Here is a 10,823-nt window from a genome sequence, read left to right on the forward strand (position 1 = left end):
ACGACCAGGGAAGTCAAAGAGATATTACAGACTGGGATACCGGGACACAAATGACGCCCGGGACACAGGGACACAGCTACAACGGGGACACCGGGGGGGAGAGGGGGATATATAAATGACGACGGGGACATAGGGAATGTTCGATTAGCAACCACCATCAAAAAAGCTCAAGGGCAATCGTTAGAAATGCAGTATAGATCTGAATACGGATTGTTTCCCTTGGACAATTATATGTTGCTTGTTCAAGAGTCGGTAAGCATGACAATCTATTTATATGCACAGACAATGGGACATCGAAGAATGTTGTATATTTGCAAGTTTTACGTAGTTAAAAACATATATCTTTCTATATTCACAGGTGGGACACACGGACACAACTAAAGAAAACCTTGGACAGACAATGGGACAGCGAAGAATTTTGTATATTCGCAAGTTTTAAGTAGTTAAAAACATATATATATATATATATATATATATATATATATATATATATATAATATATATATATATATATATATATATATATATATATATATATATATATATATATATATATATATATATATATATATATATATATATATATATATATATATATATATATATATATATCCATGTATTTTCACAGATGGGACACAGGGACACAACTACAATGGCGCGTAACTAATATGGCGCGTAGCAACTTACGCGCTGGGGGGGGGGGCTTGGGAGGGGGGCTCGAAGCACCCCCACTAACTAGGTGTTCAGGTGGCGCGAAGTGCCACCCCAACAGCTAGTTTTTATATATATATAGAAGATAGTGTAACAGGAATACAACTTAAATATATATATATCTATCTATATAAAAATAAGTTGTCTGTCTGTCTGTGGATCAGGTGACGTCATGTTTCTGTGTCGGCTGACGTCATGAAATTAGTTGTCAAGTGACGTCATGTTTCTTTGTCGGCTGACGTCATGAAATTAGTTGTCGTCATTTTTGCTTTGACGGTGACGTCATTAACTGTATTTAAGACATTTGTTCACGGAAAAATGTTTAATTGTAAAATGACTGAAGAACCTACAATGGCAACAGCCGAGGAAGCTGCTCAAAGAGTTTATGCCAAAAAACTTGCTGCTGATAGAGAAAGTAAGAAAAGAAAGCGTTCCGAGGAATCACAAGAACAGCAAGAAAACAGGCTTGCGGCTAAAGAACGCAAAACCGCGCAGTTAGATGAAAATCCACCTGGACAGCGAGAGTCAAAACATATCAAAACTGAAAATGATAGCGATGATGATTGGGTTTGGGATTTTGACTTGGATAAGGTCATCAATGCCTACCAGATTTAAGTTAAAAAAACAAAGGTTCGTCGATATGTACTTCATAGTGACGCTGAAAAATAAAGAAGAAAAAGAAAACTGAAAAAAGAAAAAAGGTAAAAAACTAAAAAAAAACTAAAAAGAAAAAACACTCAAAGAGAAATTACAGACTGGGACACAAATGACGACCGAGACAGAGGGAATATAAGTGACGACCGGGAACCTCAAAGAGAAATTACAGACTGGGACACCCGGACACAAATCACGACCGGGACACAGGGAATATAAATGACATGCGGGACACAGGGACACAACTACAACGGGGACGCCGGGGACCCAGGCGGGATATATAAATGACGACCGGGACACAGGGATTGTTCGAATAGAAATTACAGACCGGGACACCGGGACACAAATGACGACCGGGACACCGGGACACAGGGAATATAAATGACGACCGGGACACTCAAAGAGAAATTACAAACTGAGACATCGGGACACAAATGACGACCGGGACACAGGGAATATAAATGACGACCGGGACACAGGGACACATCATTAGAATAATGAGGTATAGATCTGAATACGGATTGTTTTTCCCATGGACAATTATATGTTGCATGTTCAAGAGTCAGTAAACCTGACAATCTATTTATATAAACAGACAATGGGACAGCAAAGAATGTTGTATATTCGCATGTTTTACGTAGTTAAAAACATATATTTATATCTATCTCTATTCACAGGTGGGACACAGGGACACAACTACAATGGCGCGTAACTAACTAGTACCTAGTACCTAGTACCTAGTAACTACTAGCTGTTGGGGTGGCGCGAAGCGCCACCCCAACAGCTAGTATATATATATATATATATATATATATATATATATATATATATATATATATATATATATATATATATATATATATATATATATATATATATATATATATATATATATATATATATATATATATATATATATATATATATATATATATATATATATATATATATATATATATATATATATATATATATATATATATATATATATATATATATATATATATATATATATATAGAAGATTATTAGATTATTTAGATATATATATATATAGATACTAGCTGTTGGTGGGGGCTCTTCGTGCCCCCCCCCCCCCCCGAAGCCCTCCTGCGCGCGAAAGTCGGCACGTGCCATTTTAGTTACGCGCCATTTTAGTTTTGTCCCTGTGTCCCAACTGTGAATAAAGATATATATATATATATATATATATATATATATATATATATATATATATATATATATATATATATATATATATATATATATATATATATATATATCTATATATATAAAAATAAGTTGTCTGTCTGTTACACTTTGTCTGTTAATCGGCTTACTTGAATAATCAAATATCTTTGAAAAGACAACAGTATTAAAAGAGATTAAATTTCTTAAAGAGTAAAAAACTGGTAACTTCAAAAATCTATCTATCTATCTATATATATAAAAATAAGTTGTCTGTCTGTTATGTCTGTTACACTTTGTTTGTTAATCGGCTTGCTTGAATAATCAAATATCTTTGAAAAATTACAGTATGAAAAGAGATTGAATTTCTTAAAGAGTAAAAAACTGGTAACTTCAAACATCTATCTATCTATATATATAAAAAGGCTTGCTTGAATAATCCAATATCTTTTAAAAGAAATTTCTTAAAGAGTAAAAAACTGGTAACTTCACAAATCTATCTATCTATCTTCTATCTATATATATAAAAATAAGTTGTCTGTCCGTTACGCTAGATTATATCTTCTATATATATAAAAGAAAACAAACTAGAATGTAAAAACTGGAAATTGCATAAATATTTCGAAATATTTTGACAATAGATAAAAGTAATTCGAAAAAAAAAATGGTAAAAAACTAAAAAAAAAAACTAAGAGAAAAAACTAAAAAAAAAAATTAAAAATTAAAAAAATTAAAAAAAGAAAAAACCTAAAAGAAAAAACGTAAAAAAATAAAAAAGATAAAAAACTAAAAAAAACTAAAAAAGCTAAAAACTAAAAAAAGAAAAAACTAAAAAAAAAAAAACTAAAAAAAAAGAAAAAACTGAAAAATAAAAGAGAAAAAGAAAACTAAAAAAATATGAATAAATATATATATATAAATAAGTTGTTTGTGGGTTATGTCTGTCTGTCTGTCTGTCGAGTGACGTCGGGTTTGTCCGCATATGACGTCTGAATTATTTCACACTAATACAAAAGAAGAAAAAAAACTAAAAAAGGTAAAAACTACAAAAAAAACTAAAAAGAAAAAAAACTAAAAAAGCTAAAAAACTAAAAAAAACTAAAAAAAGGTAAAAAACTAAAAACTAAAAAAAACTGAAAAAACTAAAAAAAGGCAAAAACTAAAAAAAAACTAAAAACTAATAAAAAAACTAAAAAAGCTAAAAAACTAAAAAAAACTAAAAAAAGGTAAAAAACAAAAAAAAAACTAAAAACTAAAAAAGAAAAAACTAAAAAAAAGGAAAAAACTGAAAAATAAGAGAAAAAGAAAAATAAGTTGTCTGTGTGTGGATCTGTGGATGGATCAGGTGACGTCATGTTTGTCCGCATATGACGTCTGAATTATTTCACACTAATACAAAAGAAGAAAAAAACTAAAAAAGGTAAAAACTACAAAAAAAAACTAAAAAGAAAAAAAAACTAAAAAAGCTAAAAAACTAAAAAAAACTAAAAAAAGGTAAAAATCTAATAACTAAAAAAAAACTGAAAAAAAAAGGAAAAAACTACAAAAAAAATAAAAACTAATAAAAAAACTAAAAAAGCTAAAAAACTAAAAAAACTAAAAAAAACTAAAAAAAGGTAAAAAACTAAAAAAAAACTAAAAACTAAAAAAGAAAAAAACTAAAAAAAAGAAAAAACTGAAAAATAAAAGAGAAAAAGAAAACTAAAAAAATATGAATAAATATATATAAAAATAAGTTGTTTGTGGGTTATGTCTGTCTGTCTGTCTGTCGAGTGACGTCGGGTTTGTCCGCATATGACGTCTGAATTATTTCACACTAATACAAAAGAAGAAAAAAAACTAAAAAAGGTAAAAACTACAAAAAAAACTAAAAAGAAAAAAAAGCTAAAAAAGCTAAAAAACTAAAAAAAAATAAAAAAAGGTAAAAAACTAAAAACTAAAAAAAAATGAAAAAACTAAAAAAAGGCAAAAACTAAAAAAAAACTAATAAAAAAACTAAAAAAGCTAAAAAAACTAAAAAAACTAAAAAAAGGTAAAAAACAAAAAAAAAACTAAAAACTAAAAAAGAAAAAACTAAAAAAAGGAAAAAACTGAAAAATAAGAGAAAAAGAAAACTAAAAAAATATTAATAAATATAAAAAAAAAATCTAAAAATCTAAATAAACTAAAAAAGAAAAAAAAGAAAAAAGGAAAAAAATAAAGGAGAAAAACAAAACTAAAAAACGAATGTATATACAGACCGGGACACCGGGATACAAATGACGACCGGGACACGGGGAATATAAATGACGACAGGGACACAGGGACACAACTACAATGGGGACGCCGGGGGGCACAGGGGGATATAAATGACGACCGGGACACCGGGACACAAGGAATATAAATGACGCCCGGGACACTCAAAGAGAAATCACAGACTGGAACACCGGGACACAAATGACGACCGGGACACAGGGAATATAAATGACGACCGGGACACAGGGACATAACTACAAAGGGGACGCCGGGGTGCACAGGGGGATATATAAATGACGATGGCGAATCAGGGAATGGTCGATTAGCAATCACCATCAACAAAGCTCAAGGGCAATCATTAGAATCATGAGGTATAGATCTGAATACGGATTGTTTTCCCATGGACCATTATATGTTGCATGTTCAAGAGTCGGTAAACCTGACAATCTATTTATATGCACAGACAATGGGACAGCAAAGAATGTTGTATATTCGCAAGTTTTACGTAGTTAAAAACATATATATATATATATATATATATATATATATATATATATATATATATATATATATATATATATATATATATATATATATATATATATATATATATATATATATATCTATATTCACAGGTGGGACATAGGGACACAACTACAATGGCGCGTAACTAATATGGCGCGTAACGACTTACGCGCGCGGGGGGGCTTGGGGGGGGCGCGAAGCGCCCCCACCAACTAGGTGTTGGGGTGGCGCGAAGCGCCACCCCAACAGCTAGTATATATATAAAAATAAGTTGTCTGTTATGTCTGTTACACTTTGTCTGTTAATCAGCTTGCTTGAATAATCAAATATCTTTGAAAAGACTACAGTATAAAAAGAGATTGAATTTCTTGAAGAGTAAAAAACTAGTAACTTCAAAAATCTATCTATCTATCTATATAAAAATTAATTGTCTGTCTGTTATGTCTGTTACACTTTGTCTGTTAATCGGCTTGCTTGAATAATCAAATATCTTTGAAAAGACAACAGTATTAAAAGAGATTAAATTTCTTAAAGAGTAAAAAACTGGTAACTTCAAAAATCTATCTATCTATCGATATATATAAAAACAAGTTGTCTGTCTGTTATGTCTGTTACACTTTATCTGTTAATCGGCTTGCTTGAATAATCAAATATCTTTGAAAAGATACAGTATGAAAAGAGATTGAATTTCTTAAAGATAAAAACTGGTAACTTCAAAAATCTATCTATCTATATATATAAAAAGGGCTTGCTTGAATAATCAAATATTTTTGAAAAGACACAGTATGAAAATTGATTGAATTTCTTAAAGAGTAAAAAACTGGTAACTTCACAATACTATCTATCTATCTTCTATCTTCTATATATATAAAAATAAGTTGTCTGTCTGTCAGTGGATCTGTGGAACTGTGGATCAGGTGACGTCATGTTTCGGCTGACGTCATGAAATTAGTTGCCGTCATTTTTGCTTTGAAGGTGACGTCATTCAAGTTATATAAGACATATGTTCGCGTAGAAATCTATTAATGTTTAAGTTTACAATGACTGATGAAGATGCTCAAAGAGTCTATGCCAAAAAACTTGCTGCTGATAGAGAAAGTCAGAAAAGAAAGCGTGCCGAGGAACTACCAGAGCAACGCGAAAGCAGACTTGCTGCTAAAAGAGAAAGTGAAAAAAGAAGGCGTGCTGAGGAATCAAAAGACCAGCAGGGAAACAGGCTTGAGGCTGATAGAGAAAGAAAGAACAGAAAGCATACCAAGGAACTACCAGAGCAACGCAGAAGCAGACTTGCTGCTAAAAGAGAAAGTGAAAAAAGAAGGCGTGCCGAGGAATCAAAAGACCAGCAGGGAAACAGGCTTGAGGCTGATAGAGAAAGAAAGAACAGAAAGCATGCCGAGGAACTACCAGAGCAACGCAGAAGCAGACTTGCTGCTAAAAGAGAATGTGAAAAAAGAAGGCGTGCCGAGGAATTACAAGAACAGCAAGAAATCAGGCTTGCTGCTGAAACAGAAAGTAAGAAAAGAAAGCGTGCCGAGGAATCACAAGAAAAGCAAGAAATCAGGCTTGCTGCTGATAGAGAAAGTAATAAAAGAAAGCGTGCCGAGGAAATACAAGAACAGCAAGAAATCAGGCTTGCTGCTGATAGAGAAAGTAAGAAAAGAAAGCGTGCCGAGGAATCAGAGCAATCTGAAAGTTATCGCCTGGCATTCAGGTACAACCTAGTCGATGATTATAGCTTGAGTAGATGTGTTCAAATCGGGACAATGTCTAAAATTTGTCCCTATTGCAAGGCCTTGAAATTCAATGGTGAAACAATGGGAATGTGTTGCGCCTCAGGAAAAGTTAAACTTCCTCTATTGGCTGCACCACCAGAGCCATTGAAGACTTTCCTTACTGGAACTACGTCAGAATCTAAGCGTTTTTTGTCAAAAATCAGACAATACAACTCATGTTTCCAAATGACGTAAATGAATTGATTGAAAAAGTTTTTCCGAATATTCTAAAAAATTATAAAAATAATAAATGGCTAAGTGAAAGAGCGATTCTCGCACCCAAAAATATAGACGTCCACGAAATCAACAATATTGTTTTGACCAAGATTCAAGACCAGGCAGTCCTTTACAAGTCAGTCGACACAGTTTTGGAACCAAATGAAGTGGTTAATTATCCATCTGAATTTTTAAATTTCATAGATCTTTCAGGGTTTCCACCACACGTGCTACAACTAAAAATAGGCGTACCAATAATACTTTTAAGAAATATAAACCCACCAAAGCTTTGCAATGGCACTCGACTTGCCGTAAAAAAAACAATGGAAAACCTAATAGAGGCCACAATCCTGACAGGGCCTTTTGAGGGTGAGGCTGTTCTTATTCCTCGCATTCCCATGATTCCAACAGATCTGCCTTTTCAATTTAAAAGATTGCAATTCCCAATTCGATTAGCATTTGCAATCACCATTAACAAAGCTCAAGGTCAATCATTAGAAAAATATGGTATTGATCTTAATACTGATTGTTTTTCCCATGGACAATTGTACGTTGCATGTTCGAGGGTCGGTAAACCTGACAATCTATTTATATGCAGCGAGAATTGGACAGCGAAGAATGTTGTATATTCGCAAGTTTTAAGCAGTTAATTTGTATTTCGGAACCAAATGAAGCGGTTAATTATCCATCTGAATTTTTAAATTCCATAGATCCTACAGGGTGTCCACCACACCTGCTACAACTAAAAATAGGCGTACCAATAATACTTTTAAGAAATATCAACCCACCAAAGCTTTGCAATGGCACGCGACTTGCCGTAAAAAAAAAACAATGGAAAACCTAATAGATGCCACAATCTTGACATGGCCTTATGATGGTGAGGCTGTTCTTATTCCTCGCATTCCCATGATTCCAACGGATCTGCTTTTTCAATTTAAAAGATTGCAATTCCCAATTCGATTAGCATTTGCAACCACCATCAACAAAGCTCAAGGGCAATCACTAGAAAAATGCGGTATAGATCTTAATACAGATTGCTTTACCAATGTACAATTGTATGTTGCATCTTTGAGGGTCGGTAAACCTGACAATCTATTTATACGCACAGACAATGGGACAGCGAAGACTTTTGTATATTCACAAGTTTTACGTAGTTAATTTGTATTGTATCTATCTATCTATCTATCTATATAAAAACGAGTTGTGTGTATGCATGTTTGTTTGTTTGTAAAAAGAGCGTTTGCATATGACGTCATTATTAGTACATACGGCTTTGTATATGGACAGACAATGGGAAAGCCAAGAATGTTGTATATTCGCAATTTTTACGTAGTTTGAAACACATATATAAATCTATCTATATTCACAGGTGGGACACAGGGACACAACTACAATGGCGCGTAACTAATATGGCGCGTAACTAATATGGCGCGTAACGACTTACGCGCGCGGGGGGGCTTGGGGGGGCGCGAAGCGCCCCACCAACTAGGTGTTGGGGTGGCGCGAAGCGCCACCCCAACAGCTAGTATATATATATATATATATATATATATATATATATATATCTATATATATAAAAATAAGTTGTCTGTCTGTGGATGTGTGGATGGATGTGTGGATGGATGTGTCAGGTGACGTCACCTGAAAAAACTGGATTAGGTGACGTCAAAACTGAAAAAACTAAAAAAAGGCAAAAACTACAAAAAAAACTAAAAACTAATAAAAAAAATAAAAAAGCTAAAAAACTAAAAAAACTATAAAGGTAAAAACCAATAAAAAACTAAAAAAAAAACTGAAAAAACTAAAAAAAGGCAAAAACTACAAAAAAAAACTAAAAACTAATAAAAAAAGTAAAAAAGCTAAAAAACTAAAAAAACTAAAAAAACTAAAAAAAGGTAAAAAACTAAAAAAAATAAAAAATAAAAAAAAACTAAAAAAAAGGAAAAAACTGAAAAATAAGCTAAAATAAAGGTAAAAACCAATAAAAAACTAAAAAAAAAAGGAAAAAACTAATAAATGACGACACTCAAAGAGAAAGCGACCAGGACAAAAAACTAAAAAAAAAGGCAAAAACTACAAAAAAACTAAAAACTAATAAAAAAAATAAAAAAGCTAAAAAACTAAAAAAACTAAAAAAAGGTAAAAAACTAAAAAAACTAAAAACTAAAAAAAAACTAAAAAAGGTAAAAACTAAAAGAACTAAAAAAGAAAAAAATAAATGACGACACTCAAAGAGAAAGCGACCAGGACAAAAGGAATGTTCGATTAGCAATCAACAAAGCACCGGGACACAGGGAGTATAAATGACGACCAGGACACAAGTAAAAAAAAAAATTAACAAAACTAAAAAGAAGGTAAAAACTACAAAAAAACTAAAAAGAAAAAAAAACTAAAAACTAATAAAAAAACTAAAAAATCTAAAAATCTAAATAAACTAAAAAAGAAAAAAAAAGGAAAAAAATAAAGGAGAAAAACAAAACTAAAAAACGAATGTATATACAGACCGGTACACCGGGATACAAATGACGACCGGGACACAGGGAATATAAATAACGACCGGGACACAGGGACACAACTACAACGGGGACACCGGGGGAAACAGGGGGATATAAATGACGACCGGGACAAAAAAACTAAAAAGAAATAAAAACTAAAAACTAATAAAAAAAACTAAAAAATCTAAAAATCTAAATAAGCTAAAAAAGAAAAAAAAAGGAAAAAAATAAAGGAGAAAAACAAAACTAAAAAACGAATGTATATACAGACCGGGACACCGGGATACAAATGATGACCGGGACCCGGGACACAGGGAATATAAATGACGACCGGGACACAGGGACACAACTACAACGGGGACACCGGGGGAAACAGGGGGATAACCTGACAATCTATTTATATGCAAAGACAATGGGACAGCAAAGAATGTTGTATATTCGCAAGTTTTACGTAGTTAAAACCATATATATATATATATATCTATATTCACAGGTGGGACATAGGGACACAACTACAATGGCGCGTAACTATTATGGCGCGTAACGACTTACGCGCGCGGGGGGGCTTGGGGGGGGCGCGAAGCGCCCCCACCAACTAGGTGTTGGGGTGGCGCGAAGCGCCACCCCAACAGCTAGTATATATATATATATATATATATATATATATATATATATATATATATATATATATATATATATATTTAACTACGTAAAACTTGCGAATATACAACATTCTTCGCTGTCCCATTGGATGTGCATATAAATGGATTTTCAGGTTAACGGGCTCTTGAACTTGCAATAAATAATTGTCCATGAGAAAAACAATCCAGATTCAGATCTATACCTCATTTTTCTAATGATTGCCCTTGAGCTGTATTGATGGTGATTGCTAATCGAATATTCCTCTTTGTCCCCGTCGCCATATAGATTGTCAGGTTTACCGACTCTGGAACATGCAACATATAATTGTCCATGGGAAAAACAATCCGGATTCATATCTATACCGCATTTTTCTAATGATTACCCTTG

At 32.5% G+C, this 10,823-nt stretch overlaps 1 long non-coding RNA gene across 1 annotated transcript in view; it reads right to left on the reverse strand.

Moving 5' to 3' along the window:
* LOC136026767 (uncharacterized) overlaps positions 1–10,435 on the reverse strand; it is a 49,842-nt gene extending 39,407 nt beyond the window's left edge. The window contains exon 1 of the long non-coding RNA XR_010617419.1: positions 8,941–10,435. This is a non-coding gene — a long non-coding RNA (uncharacterized LOC136026767). The remainder of the gene's footprint in view (positions 1–8,940) is intronic.
* Between the last annotated feature and the right edge of the window lie 388 nt (positions 10,436–10,823).

Source organism: Artemia franciscana, chromosome 1 (assembly GCF_032884065.1).
Source record: "Artemia franciscana chromosome 1, ASM3288406v1, whole genome shotgun sequence".
NCBI classification, from domain to species: Eukaryota; Metazoa; Arthropoda; class Branchiopoda; order Anostraca; family Artemiidae; genus Artemia; species Artemia franciscana.